At 43.1% G+C, this 19,968-nt stretch overlaps 1 protein-coding gene across 4 annotated transcripts in view; it reads right to left on the bottom strand.

Annotated features, from left to right (window-relative positions):
* The window catches only part of SLC17A5 (solute carrier family 17 member 5), a 43,219-nt gene that overhangs the window by 235 nt on the left and 23,016 nt on the right, over window positions 1-19,968 (bottom strand). For 3 of the 4 annotated variants that reach the window (XM_048077453.2, XM_066994671.1, XM_066994670.1), the window contains exon 12: window positions 675-19,498. The gene's annotated coding sequence lies outside the window, so the exon portion shown is untranslated. The remainder of the gene's footprint in view (window positions 1-674; window positions 19,499-19,968) is intronic. The other variant, XM_066994669.1, reaches the window with a different exon arrangement.

The following is a 19,968-nucleotide window of genomic DNA, read 5'->3' as shown; positions in this document are numbered from 1 at the left end:
CCCGAAGGGGCACTGGGCTGCCCGGGGAGGCCCGGCCGGGCCCTGAGGCCCGCGGCCCGGCCCCGCCCCGCCGAGGGGAGGAGCGGAGCGGAGCGGGGCGGGCGGCAGCGGACCGGGGCCCCCCTGCCGAGCGCCCCCCGGCGTCGCCCCCTCCTCCTCCTCGGGCTCGAGTTACCCCCGCGGCGGGGCCGAGGGGGCCGCGGAGGCCGGCGGGCAGCGCGGAGGGCGGGGCCGCCCCGCTCCTTTGTGTGTGTGACTCACCCCGCCCGGGCCCGCCGCGTCCTCCATTTTGTGGCGCTGGCGGCGGGCAGGAAGAGCGGGACGCCATTTTCCTCCCCCCCCCCCCCCAACCTCTCCCCTCCCCCGCCGCGGGCGAGGCGGCGCCCCCCGGGACCCCCCCCCCCCCCCCAACCCTCCCGCCCCGCTCCCCGCCGACCCCCCGGGGCTTCCCCACCGCCACCCCCGAGGCACAACGCCGCCGGCCGCACCCCGTAACCCCGCATCGAACCCATAACGGAGCGGCGCGGCGCCAGCCCCCCGGCTCCCCCCCAGCCCCCCCGCCCGCCCCGCTTTGCCCCGCAGCGCTCCGAGGGGGCGGCCGCGCCCCGCAGCCCCCCCAACCCCCCCCTTGCCCTCCCCTAGGCCCGGCCCGGCCCGCGGCGGCCGCGCCTCACCTGCTCGACGTCGGCGAACCCGGAGCGAAAAAGACCGACGGCGTGAGCGCCGCCCCTTATATACCCTGCGCCGGGGGCGGGGCCTAACGGACACGTCACCGCTCCCGGCGGCCCCGCGGCCCCGCCCCCTTCGGCCCGGCCCCGCTGCGCGGGCACAGGGCGGCGGCCTCGGGCCTGGGGGGGGCGGGGCAGGGACGGGCCTGAGGGGGCTGCGAGACCCCCGGGGAGGGAGCAGAGGCACGGGGGGGGGGTTTAGTGAGCCCCAGGAGGCAGCAGCGTTGTGTTTTTTTCTTTAAAGCCAGCTTTTTTGGTCTTTTTTTGCAGCCCCAGAAAGAAAAAGTTGGCTCAGAAGTCGCACAAATCGAGGTAGACACCTTGAGGAGAGGCATCCCAAATGTTCGCGTCCCAAATGTTTCAGATGTGGCCAAAGAATCACTGAGGCATCGAGGATCTGATTTCTGTGCCAGAATCCCAAAGTGCACAATGTGCCCCTCTTCTGTGTTTTCACGTGTGAAAATTGCTGATGAGAGCCACTGACAACCTTAACCCATTATTTTTGAAACTGATGGCAAGGAGTCATGGAACAACCCACACCATCAGAAATAAAAGCCCTCATGATTCCTATGGATTGCCTCCATCCTTTACTCACTTCTAACTGAAGTAAGAAAATCCACCGTTTACTCACCTCTAACTGAATAAAATCCGTTAATTATTCAACATCACACACACCTTTTTAAGCGAAATTAAGCTAAGAAGATGAACAAGTATTTTTGTTGGCTCTTTTAAAATGATCTGCAAAGGAAACAAACCTACATGGTCTGTTTTCCTCCTTCATACATATATTCCTTTTCGTCTTTCTTGATGCACCTGTGTTGTAAATCGTTATACATATACCCAACTATAATCTCATTCATTTTTTTTTTGGTATGGTCTCCAGCTGGCAGTTGTAAAACACAAAAACAGCTTCTTGTTCAAAAAACAAACAAAAAGCCCCCAGCCAACAAAAAATAAGGAAATCAAACCAAAGAACCCACCTGATGAATCTACACTTTCACTTGTCTCCAAGTGTCCCTAGCTGAGATGCATCCAGCATCAAATTCAGCACAGCAGAGAGAGCAGCAAGCTTAGTACTGCATGGACTGTTTCAGAAGCACAAGGTTTCCATTTGGTGTTTTTCCACATGGAAGATTTAAAAAATAAAAGTGCATTTGGAAAGAACAAACAAACAAACATAATTTTGAGAAATGACACGTATTAGAGAAGATGTTGAATTTAGAATACGCCTTTTACACAAAAACTCAGTTTCACTGAGTAAAACCCGCAAACATGTTCAGACATTATTAAATAAACTCAGTCATTTTTAGGAGAGGAATAAGGTCACAGAGAGAGGAGGAGACGAATAAAAACACAGAAAATGATGGGGGGGGGGAAGCTAGAGAGGGTTCAGCTTTTCTCAAAACTTACATTCAGGTGTAAAATTCGTGAAGGTATTTTGTAGGAAGTCAGCAGCGGCAGACTGAGGGAAAGGGAGAAGGAGCCCTTTTCTTTAAAATGGAAATGCATTATCATAAAGTGATTTCATGGCTCAGGAACAAAGGTTAAAATTGGTAAGAAAGCTAGCTTTTGGGGGCTCTTATAAAGCAAAGGCGGTTTGTAAACACAGCTAAAAAGCTTTACTTTACAGAATTGTTTTGAGTTAGCTTCTGAAATGTGTATGCCAGCAGGGGGTATTTTTAATGCACCAATCTGACAAAGTATCCATTCTACAAAAATGTAGTTTAAAATTTTCAGTGACTTCTGCCGCAATGGGGGAGGAGAAAGGAAATGTGTTACTGATTTCTGACGTGGCCCATAATAAACTGCACATTTCTTTTTTTTTGAGGGACATGTTTAAAAGACTATTTCATAAATACAGGCATTTAGAACTATGTGTTTCTGAAGACAGCAATTCCTGTCCTACGTACATAGCTGAAAGTCGTTGAATGTGTTGGACAACCTTTTAGCCATGTCCTAGTTAAAAGCCTTCAAGAGTTGTTTTTTCCCTCCATTTATTTAATTGAATTTTCAAAAGAATTTTATTATTTCCTCTTTAATCAGTCCACTACATGCTTTTACTCTCTCAACAACTAGTCTATCTTTCATTGTCCATTCTATTAGCGGAACATTCCTATTATCAATCTCCCAAATATTTATACAGCTGGGGAGCTTCAGATATAGGAGTAGCCTCACATAATTCTGTGGAAACGCGTTCTGCAGAATCCTCTCAACTAACACAAATAGGCATATACTGGACTAAATCCTCGGTGCATTTGCATACATTTAGCCTATTTAGCCTATTTAGCCTGTTACAAATTTTTAGATTCTGCTCATTAGGCAAAACTAATCTCTTTGATTAAAAAAAAAAAAAACTTACGAAGAAACAGAGATAAGAGATTTCAAGAACTCAAGGTCTTCCAGGCTTTGGAGTCTTGCTTAGTAAATCCAGCCTGGCTTCAGAAATAAGTGGACTTTGTGGGGAAAAATCACTCATTCTCCCCTGACCATTAGTGAGCATATGCTAAACTGAAATAACCTACGTCCAGACATGCCTGCAGTGTAAGAATACATACCAGTGTTCGCTAAAGCATCTGTATTGTGGGAACCTATGGAATAAACACCACTTTTAAAAGGTTTTGAATCTCAGATAAAGTGATATTAAAATGCAGTTATGCTGTCAGTATATCTGAGCCAAATAGTCTAACTTTTAAATACAAACTTTAACTGGATTTTGAGATCACACTAACTACAACAGCATTACTTTCATTTTATTGTGTGGCTACAGAGCACAAGGAATGTGCTATAATCTTAGAACACAGCCATAGTCAGTGAAATCACACCAGGAAATCAAAAATGTTCTCATCGAGCACCTCTAAAGAGTTTTAACACTCTCCTCCACATACACGTGGAAGTGGCATCTTTCTGATTAGACTCCTGTGCAAAGATGAAGGTAGCCAGCACTTACACGACTGTTTCAACGGCAGTGAACAAGGTTGTCCAGGAGTGTAAGCAAACAGACTTCAGAAGCACGAGACTTTAAACACAGATCTGATACATGCAGTTTATCAAGCTCCCTGTGTATGGAAGAGGCACTAAGATTTCTTGAGGGCGCTTTCGGAAACAGTGGTGGAAAAGTAATCCCAAATTATCAATTGTAATTGGTGATTAGCAAAAACTGATTCTGGTACACAACATTATTCTGTAATACAATTAACCTCATTCTTACTGTGAAATACTTTCTAATCCCAACATTACAATTTTAACCGTATGTACATTAGTCCAAATGTTCAACAAATTATACCATGAGCACACAGCTTTAATTCCATTTGTACTCGTTTAATGCATTGGTTCATAATAGGAATAAAAAGCAACTACATCTGCTATGAAATCCTTTTCCCTACATCATCCTGATACTTACTAGCAGAATTTACATTCATTTGTTTAATAAATATAAGAACAACAGAATAACTGTGCTATTCACACAGCAAGAGATTAGACAGAGAACCTACTTCAAAAAAAAAAGTTTGAAAGTTATTTAGTTCTGTATTAGAAGCCGGTATTTTTATATGAATGAAATCACTTAGTAAAGGGAAGAGACAACAATATATACTCTCTAAGTTACAATCTCAGGAGAGAGCACAAAATAAACCCCTCTGTTCTTGGAAGACTTGGACCGGATAAAGCCCTGAACAACCTTGCCTGATCTCAAAGCTGACCTTGCTTACAGATTCAGAAAACGGGGTAGTAGAAAGCACAGGAGAGTGGCCTTCAAACAGTATTGAGAGTATTACTGGGATAAATAAACATCTACATTTTCAAAAGTTTCTGAATAACTTAGTGAGCCTCTTAAGAAGGTATTGCTTCCCATAAAACAAGATTCCTGGGGGAAGCAGTACTCTTCCAGTTACAGCACTTGCAACTAGTGAAGTACTAGTGCTCAGAGGACAGTCTGCTTTTAAAAAAGTCTTTTCAAACCACGTTTATCCTCAGCATAAGAAGGCTCATCTATACTGAATGTTTAGTACCACTTGAACCGTTACACCACCGAAGGTTTTGTACCAGAGTGGGCAGGGACATTCTGCAGATGCTGTATTGAAACCTCCCTTCCTTTGCCAAAACTTCTGTTCTGTGGAGCCCTGTATTACTGAACTAGAAGAGGAAAGCATCTGATTTAGGGTAGAAGTGTTTCAATTGAGAAGAAATGAACCTCACGTATGGCTGCTTCAGTAAGCCTTCTTTCTTCTTTTTTTTTTTTTATTTTTTTCCTGGAACTGAACAGATACATGCGGACAACTCAAGGACATCAGATCCAAGAGGCAATCGCTGCTTTAGTTCTACCAAGAACAGACCCTTCACGTGTAGCTACCTGACAAAGCTTCACATCCTTCACTAGGGCTAGGCTAATTTACACCAGCTGATGACCTGGCTCCAGGCGAAGAGCTGTTACTAGACACTGATGCAGAATAAAGGTGAAGGGCTGACGAACTAACCACCACTATTACAGAGAAACAATGTAATTTGTTAAACTGTTCTGTGGTTTTACATTAGTGTTTTGCAACAGCAAAGAGGCCAGGGCATTTACTCCTTTTCCCTGAATGGGATCACATTTTCACTGCATCCCACCACATTTTGGACATCCTAAAGGAAGGTAACTGATAAGGCCTTCTAGGAGTTCAATTCAAAGCACAGCCTAAATGTGAGTATAAAAAATAGAGCACTGTACATACAGACAGAGTCAGGTACTGAACAGAAATCCAGTGGGTAAGGTCAGTTTGGCTCTTGTTCTTTATTTATCATGAACTTCTCTTCCAAAACTCCATTTTAAAGCTCTGGTCTCCTGTGCTAATAGTCATTTTGCCTTAAGCAACTGATTCATACTTTCACGCTGATAAGTCTGAGATGAAACTTTAAAGTGGTACCTCAACTCCTCACTCACTGACCACACATTTTAAAGGTTTCTGCTGAGCCCTCACCAGCAACTGAGCTATATACTCTGATAGCTTTGCTGAACGTCCATGCATAAGGTTAATTTTACTGCCTTTGGAGCTGGCTCATGCACCCAGCAAGCTGGAAGTTCACCGACAGAAAAGCTAAAATTCCCTGTTCTCATCTTGCAGACCTTTAGCATTCCCCCCTTCTGTCTTCCTACTGACCCAAGAAAAAAACACATTTTCAAGGAAGGAGGCAAAGTTTAAAGGTAGATTTCCTAGAAGGGGGTTGCTTTACATGAAGAAAGAAAACTTGAGATGCTGCTGAAGGCTGAAAGGGAGAGAAAACATAAAGGAGCTTTTGGTGCAGACCACTCAAGTCCGCTACAAACGGAGAGTGGATAGATTGGTCAAAGGAGGAAGGCGGCAGTCCCTGAGACTTGTACTAGTAAGGATGGTGCAGACACGTCCAGATATTCCTCTGGATGAAGTGCCATCCGTATTTCCACTCTCCCACCTTGATCTCTCCCATCCTGATGTTGCTGTGGCTTCAAGCATTGGCATCACTCATGCTGTGGATCAGCTTCCACTGCAATCACACTTAAGGGATTCTTGCTATGTGATAACCACAGTCACCAGAAGCGGTGCAGATTGGGTCCTTCAGCAGCCACGCTCAGATTTAGTTTAGTATATGCTTGACATTTATTCAGCAATTTTAGATTTGAAGCATACAAAGTTTGGAAAGGTTTCAGAGAACTATGGGAATAAATCTAGATCTGGAAAAGTACTTACACTTGCCCTGTTCAATCTATATTGAGTTGATTGAAAGGTAGTTTGGCTTAGTCTCTGGAAAGAAAATCCTGTAAAGGAAGGATCATGAGTTTGGACGTGATGACATAAAAAGTTTCGAGGCTATTGGTAGTTAAATTATGGGAGAAATAGAAGTTGATTATTGGTAACTGGCAACAAACAACGGGACCTGCTTGGTAAAAGCAATACATCAACAGATGAAGGAGTGCTCCGCATTTAATTATGCTAGAAAACAAGCAAACAAACCTTAACAAACAAAAAAACTAAACACAAAAGGAGAAAGAACTTGATGTGGGGGCAGGGTGTACTTGTTAGAAACAGGAGGCCATTTACCTAAAAAATCTCTCTTTTAGTTAGCTGACTAATACAGTCTTTCTGAAGTATTTGGCCAGGCAAAGCTATCTTGGAGCCACTACTGATTATCTCTGAAAACTACAGAATGGAGAAGGTTCCAGAACACTGGAAAAGTAGAAAAAAATCCCCAAATTGAATAAAAAAAGAAAATGCATGCACAAGCTGGGCATTTATGGAGCTGTCTGCCTAATTTCAATTCCTGGAAAAATATATTGGAACAAATGAACTAGTTTTAAGAAGATAATGGGTTGATAAGTAACAGCTGCAGACTTGTTAGGAGCAGATTGCATCAAACTCATCTTTTCTACTGTGACAGGTTTAACAGGCTCATGCATGGAGAAATGTGGATTTATTTAACTTAGGGGAAGATTTGACACTCCTTGCACGCAGCTTGCAGAACTAAGCTCAGCAAACTTTGGACAAAATAATGGAGGTGAGAGACCAGCTGAAAAAGGCACACACACACAAAGTAATTGGTAGCATCACTGTGGAAGGTTGTACCACATCTGTTTGTGTGGAATGACATTATTCCACCATACAGATATACAGCTATAAATACATACAAAAGTGATTTAAAATTGCATGCTGGGAGGGGGATTAAGCATTTCAGAGGTCAAGAGCAGGATTCAGAGTAACATGAGCAAGCTGGAGAAATGGTCTACAATAATTAGGAAATAAATCAAGATTAATATTTGTTGTTTTGCAGTTCACTGCACTAACACAGGAGAAACAGCAGCTGAACAGCAATCCTGTAGAAAACGGCCTAGGGTTAGAGTGGATCACAAGCTGAACATGAGTCAACACTGCCATACTCTTGTGAAAAAAGCAAACATACTGAGGTGTATAAACAGAAGTGTTGGAAGATACATGAAATAAACCTTCCATTCTACTTAGCACTGATGAAAGCTTCTGCTTGGATACTTTGTCCAGCTTAGGAGTCACCCCTCAAGATGTGACACAATCCAGAAGTCAAAAATTTTAATTGGTCTATGAAGCATATTTGATATTAATTTTTAGCTTACAACAGTCCTCCAATTGTGGGAAGAGAGGATAGCAGCTTTAAAAAGGGTGTTGCAGAGAGAGAGGCACAAGGAGTGTTCTTCTTGCACGGAGTCAGGAACTGGGCTTCTCCTGAAGATGCAAAATAGATATTTAGGGAAAATGATGGAGAATAAAAGCACTGGAACGGATTCTGTGCTCAGATGGTGGAACCTCCCAACCCCCCTACTTCTAACAAGCAGCTCAATACGTATCAGGAATGGTTCAAGTATAACTGATACTTCCTGATTTATGGGTCTGGTATCTCAAAGTCCCTTCAAGCCTTCATTTCCACAGGTTTACATTACACAGAAGAGCTGAACGATCATGAATGAATTTCTTATACCATAAATCCTGCCCACCTTGTTTAGCTTGGTAAGGAAATCTCCCCAAGGACTTCAATATGTTTATATTAGCTGGAGGTCAATCTTATTAGTGGTAATAGTCACATCTGAATAGAAATTCAAGAATACTTCAGCCACTAATAGTGCACCTCACAGTGTAAATTCCATCTTTTGCACTAGATGACCGAGTACATTTTATTGAAGAACTGAAGGATAGCTGTGTGTAACAGAGGTGTGGAAGGAAATGGGACAATCACTCCTATACTCTAACCAAGGAGGAGTTAGACTACAAATGAAAGAGGGAGAAGAAATTTTGTACCACAAACTCCTCCTGCCACTACATATAGCAGGTTATGCTAGAAGCATTAGGAACTGCATGGATTCCTAGCATCATGTTATAAAGCATTCATCCAGTACTGGTTTCTTATCAAAATGAAATGCTGGAAAACACGCTTGGTTTCTCAACAACCAGAAGAATGCTAAAATAACAGTGTGCTTGATTTTCCCACGGGCAGCGCTACCTTGACAAGGACTATCAGGGAAGTGATGTTACGTGGGAGGTCAGTCCACACGCGCTGGTACTCCTCGTAGTCCCTTTCCGTAACAACTCTTGTGAAAAACAGCAGGTGTGGTTTTGTGAGGCAATCCACAGAGGAACGGTGTTTCAGGGGTTAAAAGCCGGTATCACACGTGCTGTATAAAGTAGACTTCGTCCCCTTTAAACGTGGAACGCGTGCTGAGTCAGCACTGAGGCCAGATCTGTGAAGGAAGGGAGCCAGGGCCGACATGCCACCCTGCCCGGCTCTGCCACAGCCCTGGGGAACAGAGGCAGAGGATACAGAGGGGAGGAGAGGCGGCGGAAATACAAACTATAGGCGACCGATCCTTTAGCTTAGGGATGTGGCTGTGCCACAAGGCAGAATAAAAGGTTAAAAAAAAAAAAAAAGTACAGGTTAGAAAAAAAACTGCAAACTGATTCATATGAGCAAGTCATGAGTTACTGTCCTCTGCTGCCTGGAACAGGAACTTTTCTTCTCTCGGCAGGAGACAGCATGTAATGCTGAAACCGTGAACAGGAACCACAGGATCCCTGTAGAGTAAAGCAGACAGACCTCAGAGGCCCATCTGAGTGAACGGGCAACCTCCACACCACATTTTATCCAATTCCTAAGGCAACCCGAAGTGTAAAGCACGCTCTGAGGTTTTTATCCCGTACGCTGTTTTCAATTCAGCGCAGAGGATATTAAATCAGCCCCCAGCTGTTTTATGTACGTACGCTGTCAGTCACCATAAAAGCCCTCTCTGTGTGCACACCACGCAGAGGTACGAGCGCTGCCACAAGACTCGCAGGAGCGCACGCAGGCATCGTGGCTCGGCAGCGTGCGTGTGGGGGAACGGCAGTCGTAAAGAAACGCTGCTTTTTACAAAGCACATCTTAGATCCGCCTCTAAATTTAGCTCTGCAGAGTCATTAAAGTGCAGAATCACTATTTAAGGGAAATACTTTGTGCTGGCTTTGGGAGCTCGCACATCCCCATTTACTTCATCGGGCCGCACGGTGAGTCATGCCACCCAGCAACACGTACACGCCCGCACGAACCGAGGAAGCAGAAACTCTTGCTCACACGCTTTCTCCTTTCCTCCCGGGATCCTCTTTAGAAACAGCTCATGGTAACGGCATTCCTGCGAGGCAGACAGGAATCGGGGCAGGGGAAGCTAACTGTTCAATAGAGGAGGGGTACAGACAGCTTCCTGCACCAGCGGCAGTACATTCAGCACTGATGCAACCGCTTCTGCTTTGACCTTTGCAGCAAGAGGCAATGAAGATGTAGCTGTTAATCATTCCTCCCTGGGCTCAGCTGGAACTACGTTAACAATCCCCAGAATAGGACAGGAAAAAATGTGTACTCCAAAATGAGTTGTAATCCCTTCTCTTGAGCACACAACTGAGTTCAGGGAGTCGAAAGGTGTCACTCCGTGTCAAAAGCTAAACCTATGCAGCTGTCAATACCTGCCAGCAGAATTGCTTTCCTCCTCTAATCTATCCAAGTATTTCCTGCTTTGGATCTAACGACTGTATGGCTGAAAGGGGTGTGAGAGCACTGAAGCTATCCAATTATCTGGTTGACCCAATTAACTCCAAGGCCACACAACCCCAGACTCAACCCACAGGACGTGGGGTTAGGTGGCAAAGCTCAGTTACATCAGATTAGCTACAAAGTGAAATTGTACCCTGAATTATTCTCTCAGCTAAGCAACGTGGCCATTATAACCATCAAAGCTGAACAAGGCCGTGTCACGTGCTACAGACAGACCTAAGAAGCCCAGACTGGTATTTCATGCTTAAACTTTATGAAGCTACGTGTACCTCTTTAAAAGTCTCTGAGTATTTGCCCACGGCAAGTCTATTTCTCCAATGCTAATTCTTAGGTATTCATTACACAGCAAAAAAGTCAATGGCAATATGCACAAGGGAAGGATTGTGATTTACAATGTTAAACTCACTTTCTACTGTGTACACGACTAGGCAAGGTCAGCCCATCTTAGTCACCTCAACAGCACCCTAAGCTTGTCACAGCTTTTGTAGTCTCTTAATTCTGAGTTCCGATTCAGGAATTTATACACACATACACACACTTTCTTTTTCTGCCCCTCCTCTTTTCTTGCTGTGCACATATACAATGCCTGCTAATGGGGATTGGGACTTAACAAGTACCAGCTCAACGTATACAAGCAGCAAGAGGCAACACCCAGGTACGCCCATTGATCTATTAACGGCAATATGGAACAAGTACACCTGATTACGTTGTCTTTATTTTCTACTCAATTCATTCTTTTAGTACGTTGAATAAGCAACAACCACAGAAATGCCTCAATGAACCCAGCGTTATGTGCCATGGCTTTGAAGCGATCACTTCAGTCACCAGCACCGTTTCCAAATAGCTGCTGACGGAGTCACTGGAGATGACAAAATGGCAGCAATGAAAGTACCCCAGGCACTTTCTCTCTGGGTAGGCTCAGAGAAACTGAACGCAGCTCACGCCTGGAACGCCAGGCAACGCCTACGTCGCGCTCACCACAGGGCTTCCCCTGCTATTTATAGGGCATAGGAACATCTCCCCGAAGCTACCCGTTTGTGAATGAGACCAGAGCACTCCTTTTTTAAAAATGCAGAAAGTACAGGCTGAAAAAGAAAAGAGAAACCACAAGCCTTTTTGCTAAAAAGACCAAGTCTGTTTCTCACTGCAGACAGAGATTACCAGTGATACCCAGCATAATGCACAGCATATCGCCAGCATCTTACCTTAAAGTATGCATAGGGTGGCTTGAGATGGTTCTATCCTGCTACTCTGAGCAGAATAGAAAAGACTCCAGCTACCATTCAAGCAACGGTGGAACTGGTTTACAAGGGTTATTAAGGTAAACCATGGTGATTATGTAGGACGGCATGATTTATAACACTGTCGTTCTTACGACATGCTAGGCAGGTCTCAGAACAAAAGTACCCACAAGGTTTAAAAAAAACAAATATCAAAAATCCTACAATCTGTCATCGCTGTACTTCAGAGCCTCAGTATACAGTTCTCAGTTACCTTCCAATAGGCATGTCAGAGTCTTCGAAATAGACACAAAATTCCCAATGGGTGAATTATAAAGCAGGCCTCATATCACCGCAGCTGGAGATGCAAGCAAAATGTTTATCAGCGTAACATCTTTTGTGGTGAAGGTGATGTATATACAGTTTCTACTGCAGCGTTAACATTTGTTCAGAGTGTAACAAGAAGTGCTAAGTTAAAAAAAAAAGAAGTTAATGCACCTACACAAAGCAACCATCCTAAGCCCTTTTCAACCGGACAGCAGAAAGAACACTGAGTGCAGCCCTGATCATTGGGAAGTCACTGTTTGCAGTGCATGTGAGATCAAATACAAATGTAAATGTAAACACTAGCCACAGGTGCAGTAAGTTTTTCACCTCCATGGTTTGGTGGAATAAAATGACAGAAAGCTTAGTCACCCAAAATAAAGTTAACCAGAATAAATTCATCACTTGGCTCTACAAGTCAGATACCCACAAAAACTCCTACACTGGGAATTACTATGAGCAATACAACACACAAACTTCTGTCTTTTAATTCCTTCCTCCTTGCTAAGCAAGACAATTTAAGTCATTGTACCTGTATCTGCCTGTCTCATGTTTTATGCTTTGTTGAATCTTATTGTAAAAGTGAATAGCTGCAACGTGTGGATGTCAAATATCTAATTACTATGAAGAGTCACATGATGGACTCACCTACTATAGAGAAAATAAGAGTTTAGATACTATCTTCTTTTCCCAAATACTAAGTAGAGTTAGACTACACTAGAAACTCAGCATGTAAGTGCCAATTTGCCACCTAACTGTAAAGCCAGGCCTGCATCATACAGACATCCTTAACGAATCTGTCATTTTTAACTTAAATACGAAACACGAGGCTGACTTTAAGCAGACAGCTGACAAAGCACTTGCAAAAGGCTTTTCCTGGAGAAAGCCTTACCACGTGGTGGGAAGCCCTTCCCAGCGCCACTGCTCATCGCTGCACCACAGTGCTTAGCTTTTGGTTCCCCTCCTGTGCTACCGAGTTTCCAGATGCAAGAGCCTTTCTCAAAAGGGAACCAAACGCATACGCAGCCTGGCAAAGGAAAGTAAGATCAGAGGTGAACGATTTTCTCTATCTAGGACTGAAAGCATGTATCAGTGATAATCTAGCTGTCACAAGCTGACCTCTCTGAAGCACTGGGGCTGCAGACAGCCCTCCGCATGGCATGTGGGTTGTGAAGAGCAGGCTATTCTCCATACTTGTGCCCACTCCCCAGTAGCCCCCACCTCAGTTAGCTGCCTCGTACCCATGGGATGTTACACCCAAATAAGACAGTGAGGCACCATTTTGCCAAGACACCTGGGAAGCACATGAAGTTGTTCGGATGGATAACACTGGATGCACAAACGCTAGCTCTTCACACTTTATTAATGCACTGTTAATATAGCATAAACCGATACGTTTCTGCCAACCTATTTCAGTTCATTTTTCACTCCAAAGGAGTCAAGTAGGTCTCCTCCTCTACAGGAGCAGAGCCACCCTTGGACCTCTTTCTTTTGAGGATGATATTAAGGGTGAGGGTTCAACTCTAAGCCATTGTCATTGCAAGCAAAGGCTCTCAGACACTATTACAGCTGGAGGCAGTGATTTCAAACACACCGTGTGGGGGTGAAGTGCCCCAAAGTACCCTTTGCAGCCTGACTGAGGCCTCTTAATTTGAGAGCAGTTCTCAGATCAAATTCAAGTGCAGGAAAGACGCTTTTTGCTCTGTGAAAAGTGAAAATAAACAGTATTCATTGATCGGGCTAATTGTCAGCTTACTGATCTTGAGACTCCTCAACGATCAGCACTTACACAGTCTGTGTGCTAGGGGAAAAAGACTTATCTACTTTTTTAAGACTGCTTTATCTGCTCTGCCCCTGGGGCCTTCTCCCAGGCATGTGAGCTGCCTGTGGGGCAGCTAATAGGATGGGTGCTGGCTGTGGGGCAGCCTCACCAGGGCAGAGGCCGGCTGCGGCCTCCTGCTGTCGCAGGAGCGGGCACAGCCAGCGCTGCCCCGTGACAAACTCCAAATCCCTGCTTTTGTGCTGCAAACATCGGCCTCCTTGCCCAGTGCCCCGAGACAAAGCCCCGTGGCCGTACCTCATGACTCAGCCGAAACGCCACGGGGCGAGAGCTGCTCGCTATCCACCCGCCTGCGCTCCCAGTTCCCGACTCAGAAGAATTAAAACAGGCACCAAGGAGGAAGACGAAACCTGCAGAGAGAGGTTTATTTTTTCCCTCCTGTAGGAAGACATCCGCCCTCGTACAAGTGTGTTTGTACAGGCCGCACGTTCTCTGAACAGTGAAACATTCATCTAAGCTTCAAAGAGCCACGCTTAGCATTTAGCTTTCGTTGAGCAGACGCAGACAGATGGATTTAGTTTGGAATTTTGTTTGGTCTGGGTCCCCCCCCCCCCCTTTTTTTTTTAACATTGGATCCTCAGTTAGAAGTGAAGCCAGCTGCTACTTGCAATTCAATTTCAGCAATTCAAAGTGGTTGCTTGCGTTTTGACCACTCATTGGCATCTCGATGGTCAAAAGTAACCTTTGATGTTAGCACCCTGTTAAGAGGAGAGCTAGGGTAGAAACCACAGCTCCTGTGGCTCGTGAGTTTAGTGTGTTCTTTGGATTGATTGAGCAAGACGGCTGTGGATTGATTTTCACAGAGTAGCTCCTTTTCCATAAAAAGGGGATACTTTGAATCCAGAGAACGTATGCAAAGTTATAGATATCTATCACATCTAAGCTTGAGTGAACATGTTCTGCACACCCTTTGACTAGAGTAGTCAAAACTTCAGCTGCTGCCCGGCTCTAGAGACAGGTCTGCCCACGCAGGTCCATTTTTCACATTAAAACCCTCTCGTTCCTCATTCTGGCACTGGCTGCACCCAGGCAACCACATAGACCGTGGATACGCAGCTGCTTGGTAGCTGTTTTCTGCCTAAGCCTTTCATGGCCTCACAGTCATTGCACAGTCCTTGTTCTCAGCTTTTGAGAATGACAGAGGACAGACGAGGTGGGCAGGCCACAAAAAGCTGACCATTTTCTCTTAAAACAAGGGAGTAAGCATGATTTTTATTCTTTTTCTCTTTCTGTGATAGAAGGTGGGACCAGGCTGACACCCACCCTCTGCCCACAGGAATTCAGACCAAAACATCTCCCAGGGGACAGAGAGCTTCAGCCCAGGATGGAGAGCCACAGGTCCTGTTGCTGGAAACACGTGTTTCACCAGTTATATGACACCACAGCTTTGCCCCAAGCCATCTCCTTCACAGATTTGGCGTTAGGTCACACTACAGCAAAATACTTGAGCAGATGCTTAGTGCTCAATAGATGCCTAAAGATCCATCAGCATCGACATGACTACACGCAGAGATATTAGATTAACATCACTATCCCTGTGCGGATATTCTTCTACAATCTGATCCTTCTCTACTGCTATTAACATCTCATATTTGCCTCTTCTCTCTCCTTTCAACACCATGCAGAGATGCCTAGCAACTGTCAGCTATATATTGACAATTCAAATAGCCTGGTTTCTCATTCTCTTCACACAAGGGCCTTTAAGCTTGAGCAAAGCTATTTTCATAGCAGAAAATATTAACATAAGTAACTGCATGGGAAACAGACTCCAAATTATGCACATCTATGAATCTGAAAGAAAAAAGAGACTGCACTCATAAAAAAAACACTCAAGACAAGCAATTAGGCCTTTCCATAACCATTCCCAATGAATGATACTTCAGCTTACCATGGAACCAGTTACAGATAGTTAAAAATCATCAGCTTCAGTCTCACACCTCCAGTGAGGCCAGCTGGCTGCAGAAGCAGATCTTAACTGCACAAAATGAATGCCAGTGATGATGAAGGTAATGGCTGAGATGGACTCAAGGGCAAATCAGGCTGTGGTAAATAATTAATTCCTTCACAACAGCTATCAGCCTTAGTTTCCATCCTATCTACGTAGAGTAACACTGCTTCCTTTCTACCGGATAGTAAAAATCAACTTCTCCTTCAAGTTATTATGTACTTCCCAGCTCAACAAAACAAGCATGCAAGACGTGCTGACCATGCATAGCATGCAAATTTGAAAGCACCATAAGTTAGTCAAATCAAAACTAAATTTCACATGGTGATGTTTTTTACTTTCATACAGTTCAATTTTAAGATTGCTCAGAAGACGAGACTTTTTTTGGTGTTACTAAAGGAAATGCCCTCCTTCCCCTCACCCCCACTTTTCATTCAAAAAGTCAGTTGAAGTGGTTTTGCTTAAATAATGCCATTAGAGCTACTTACCGCTCAGTGGGACTGGCAGAATTAGGTCTTGAGTTCAGCTGCAAAATTTGCTCCATTTCAGTTTCCTTTTAAAGATGGCCATAGCAATTATTCTCTTTATACTGCCACAAAAGCTACCTGCAATTTTTGGGATCTTGTGTTTTTCCTAAAATGCTAACAGATTATCAGTTGTTGCAGGACTCTTGTTTAATTTCCTTTTTTAGATACATGGAAAGGTCTTTTTTTTCCCCCCATCAGTAGAGTGTTTAAACTTGTAGACACAGAGTGCACTTGTCACTTCTTGTTCTCCCTGAAGCCCAGATGGCCAGGCAAAAAGCAGTGGGAGAACGATGGGGCTTTGGCAAAAATCTCTGTCTCTGTTTTCTGAGTTAGTAAAATGATTCAGAAAGCGATTAGTCACTTACTGATGGAATGGATCAGCAGAAGAAGCGGTCAGAGAAACATCAACAGAACCACGTTTTCCACCAGAAAACATGACATTATCCAAGTCTGGCTGAGAAGAATATATTTTCTACATTTGAATTTAATTTAGGAAAAGAACAGATCATAATATATTTTTTTCTGTTCTGAAGAAACTTCTGTATGCCACAAAACAAATAATAAAAACATCCTTTTATGAAATTTTCTTCCAAGTTTTAGAATGCTTTATGAAAAGCTATTATCTCTCTTCACACAGCTCTACTCTATATAGCAAATTGCTATCTTTTAATGGGAGGAGAAGACCAACAAAATTTTGGCTTAATAAGCTACATTTATGTCTACTGCTATGCCTTGGGGAACTCCCAAGCACCTTCTCTTGCAATGTTTTGTAACCAGGAACAGATTACGTTGCAGTAACAGAAAATTACCATTATTCTGAAGTCAACCTGCATTCAGTTGAAAATGCCTATCAGTGCCTGAATCTTCTTTTTAATCACTTTGCTGAGTTTTCAAGTTTTGAGTCAGATCCAGGCCTGAACTCAGCCAACAGATAATTTTATTAAGCATGCTACTGAGAAGCAACAAAAATCAGATCAGCAGTTTTATTTTAGAACTTTAAAAGGTTAAGGAAAATTACTTCTCAAAAATATAACCAACTCTTTCAGGACAGTCTTGCTTAACCAATATAGCCAAACTGTTAAATTTTATGTGGAAATAACTTTTTTTTTTCCCCAAAGAAACACAATTTTCACTTGATTGAGTTATGACTCTTGAAAACTATATTGGCCAGATGTTTGTTTGAGCTTGTCAAAGATTACCAAGATTAAATCAGATCAATAGTTTTACACAATTGAAAACTGATAAAATTCATTTCTGTGTTGAGGAGTTAATTCATGTATAAATAGTTTTAGTTTAAAATGTATGACCAACCACCATTATGGCAGCAGAGGGAGAATTTTACGCTGCAGGGTAAAGGAAAGGTTGCAACAGTGATTTAATTGGGAGGGTCTCCAGTTTCCTCACTCCAGCCAGCATTTTTTTTAATCCTCTGGTATGTCTTTGTGTCTCCCACCCCCACCCCCATTTGCTATGCCACTAGGATTTAAATAATTGCTGGTGTCTTCTTGCAGTTCCTTTTCTGGCTATGTGAATCGTACAAAATGTTAATAACTAACACCCTGAACTAAACCAGTTACTGCGGCTACATGCAACTCTGCAGGGTGCAGGGCAAGAAATTCAAATAAACATAAGTCATTGTTTTACTCTCACATTAAACATGGCAAGAATTACTTCTGCAACAGACTATGTACACCATCACGTAAAGCAGAAATAAATGAATCCTTTCTTAGGCTATTTTTCAGAATTATTAAATACACAACTGCATAAATATTAATAACTGTTATACAAATGAAGCATGAAGTAAACAAATCTGTAAAACTTGGATTTGACTTTAGCATGCTCTGATTTGGATTAAACAAATTCATTTTTAAATAAATGGATCATTATATTTCTTTACAGAAAAGAGACTGACATGAGGCTAACCAACTACTCTTTAAGTACTTATTCCCACAAGATCCTCTTTATATCTTCAGGATTATCTACTTCACTGTTGGTATATAATACTGCTAGTGTGGTGGTTTCTTTTCAGTGGGCACAGTAGTAGCAAAATACATCAGTACCAAATCGTTCATGTCAAATTACATCCTTTACTTCGCTTTAAGTCAGACATATCTTCTTCAGTGTAATTTGGGCCAGTGCCCTTGTACCAATATCATCTTTACTGGCAGGTCTCAAAATATGATTTGGCCAGCTAACAACTATTAGAATCATTTTGACTTACTTATTTTGACTGATTTTCTTGCTCTTACATCACATGACTAAAACCAGGCATTGGGTTTCTTGAGGCACAGGTACACAGGAGAAATGGGAGACCCTCTGAAGGTACTCCTCACTATAACAGCTTTCCAAACACAATAGCATGGTTAGTTGTGATGGTTGTGCTCACAACGTACAACATAAGTCTTGAAGCTTAAAAGCATATCTGTCTTTCCCAGAAAGTACAAGTGACCTAACAGAAGACAATGGCCTTCCATACAAACTCCCCCTCACTTACCTTCGCAATGTGTAGACTTCCTCACCTACAGCTTCCCTTCCTGGCAAATGTTAAAATCATTAGACCTGTTAGACTCAGAGGTTAGTTCATTTATCATGGAATCAAACATTCTTAGAAAGTAAAGAGAATAAATTGGCAAATAAATAAGTGATTGAGAAAAGAAGCCAGAAAAAGATACAACACAGGAGAATTCAACTGCCGGGATTATTAACTATTAACTAAGAGGACCCTTTCACACAGCAAATACAGCTGTGATCAGTTACAGAGGAACACGTAGCTGGGGAAGCACCATGCACAGATACCTATACAGTATGAAAAGTTACATAAACCTTCACTAGTTTAGCACTTAAAAAGCCTACATGAATTAACTAATTTTTTGGGTGGCAAATACTTCAGACTTTAAGAGGCATGACTAACAGTTGGTACCTTAGAACAAAGAAACGGGGAATTGAAAAAAAAGAAACAAACTACCAATTACTTTGTGGCCTTTCGTCTTTTCAAAAGATTGATGAAGGCACTTTTCCAGACTGTAAAAGAGCATGGTTAAGATCACAGGTCAATACTTTTATCGCATGCTGTAGGATATTCTGCTAAGCGTTATTTCATCTCTGGTACTAATGTTGGTAGAACTTTGCACCAAATGCTCCAAGAAACACTTAAGCAGAACCGTGTCAGGAGGAGACATTGAGGAGAACGCACTTAAAAGTACCTGGAAACACTTAAACTTGCTCCCAAAGCAGTGATTCAACTCCTGCTTTGAAATGGACGGTATCTGTTTATTGAAACGACTTCCCTCATTCCAGGAAGGCATCCTAATAAGAGTTTTCTCGATGGAATGGAGAGCACACCTCCTTACTTCGGTACATCTGTTAAAAAAATGCAGCAAAAAATAATCATGGATGTTCTTTTCAGGAAAAAACAGCCACCACAAGAAACTGCCTAGTTTTAATCAAGATCCTGTGTCACAAGAGGTGAACTGAGAATGTAGGCACTCAAAACATCAGTACTTTTGAAAATACAGAACATGGGAAACATTTCTGAACAGAGGTGACACTGAACAAGAGGGCTGTGCAAACAGTAACATAACAATACAATAGAAACAGTATCAGCAGCCCTACAGAGAAAGGCTTAGGAGTACTGGTGGACGAAACATTCGACATGAGCCAGCAGTATGCACTTCGCAGTTCAGAAAGCCCATCCAAAAGGATTAGCAGAAAATATTTTGCCAGCATAAATTAATCTATACCCCAAAATGTTTTGCTTATTTAGTTTTGTTTTTGTTGTTATTATAATTTTAAAATCAAGGTTACTGAGAAAGTATAAACTTCTGTGGACA

The sequence above is a fragment of the Anser cygnoides genome, chromosome 3, assembly GCF_040182565.1.
Source record: "Anser cygnoides isolate HZ-2024a breed goose chromosome 3, Taihu_goose_T2T_genome, whole genome shotgun sequence".
In the NCBI taxonomy this organism is placed as follows: domain Eukaryota; kingdom Metazoa; phylum Chordata; class Aves; order Anseriformes; family Anatidae; genus Anser; species Anser cygnoides.
The sequence above is the reverse complement of the archived record's forward strand: the minus strand, read 5'-3'. Positions and strand labels throughout refer to the sequence as shown.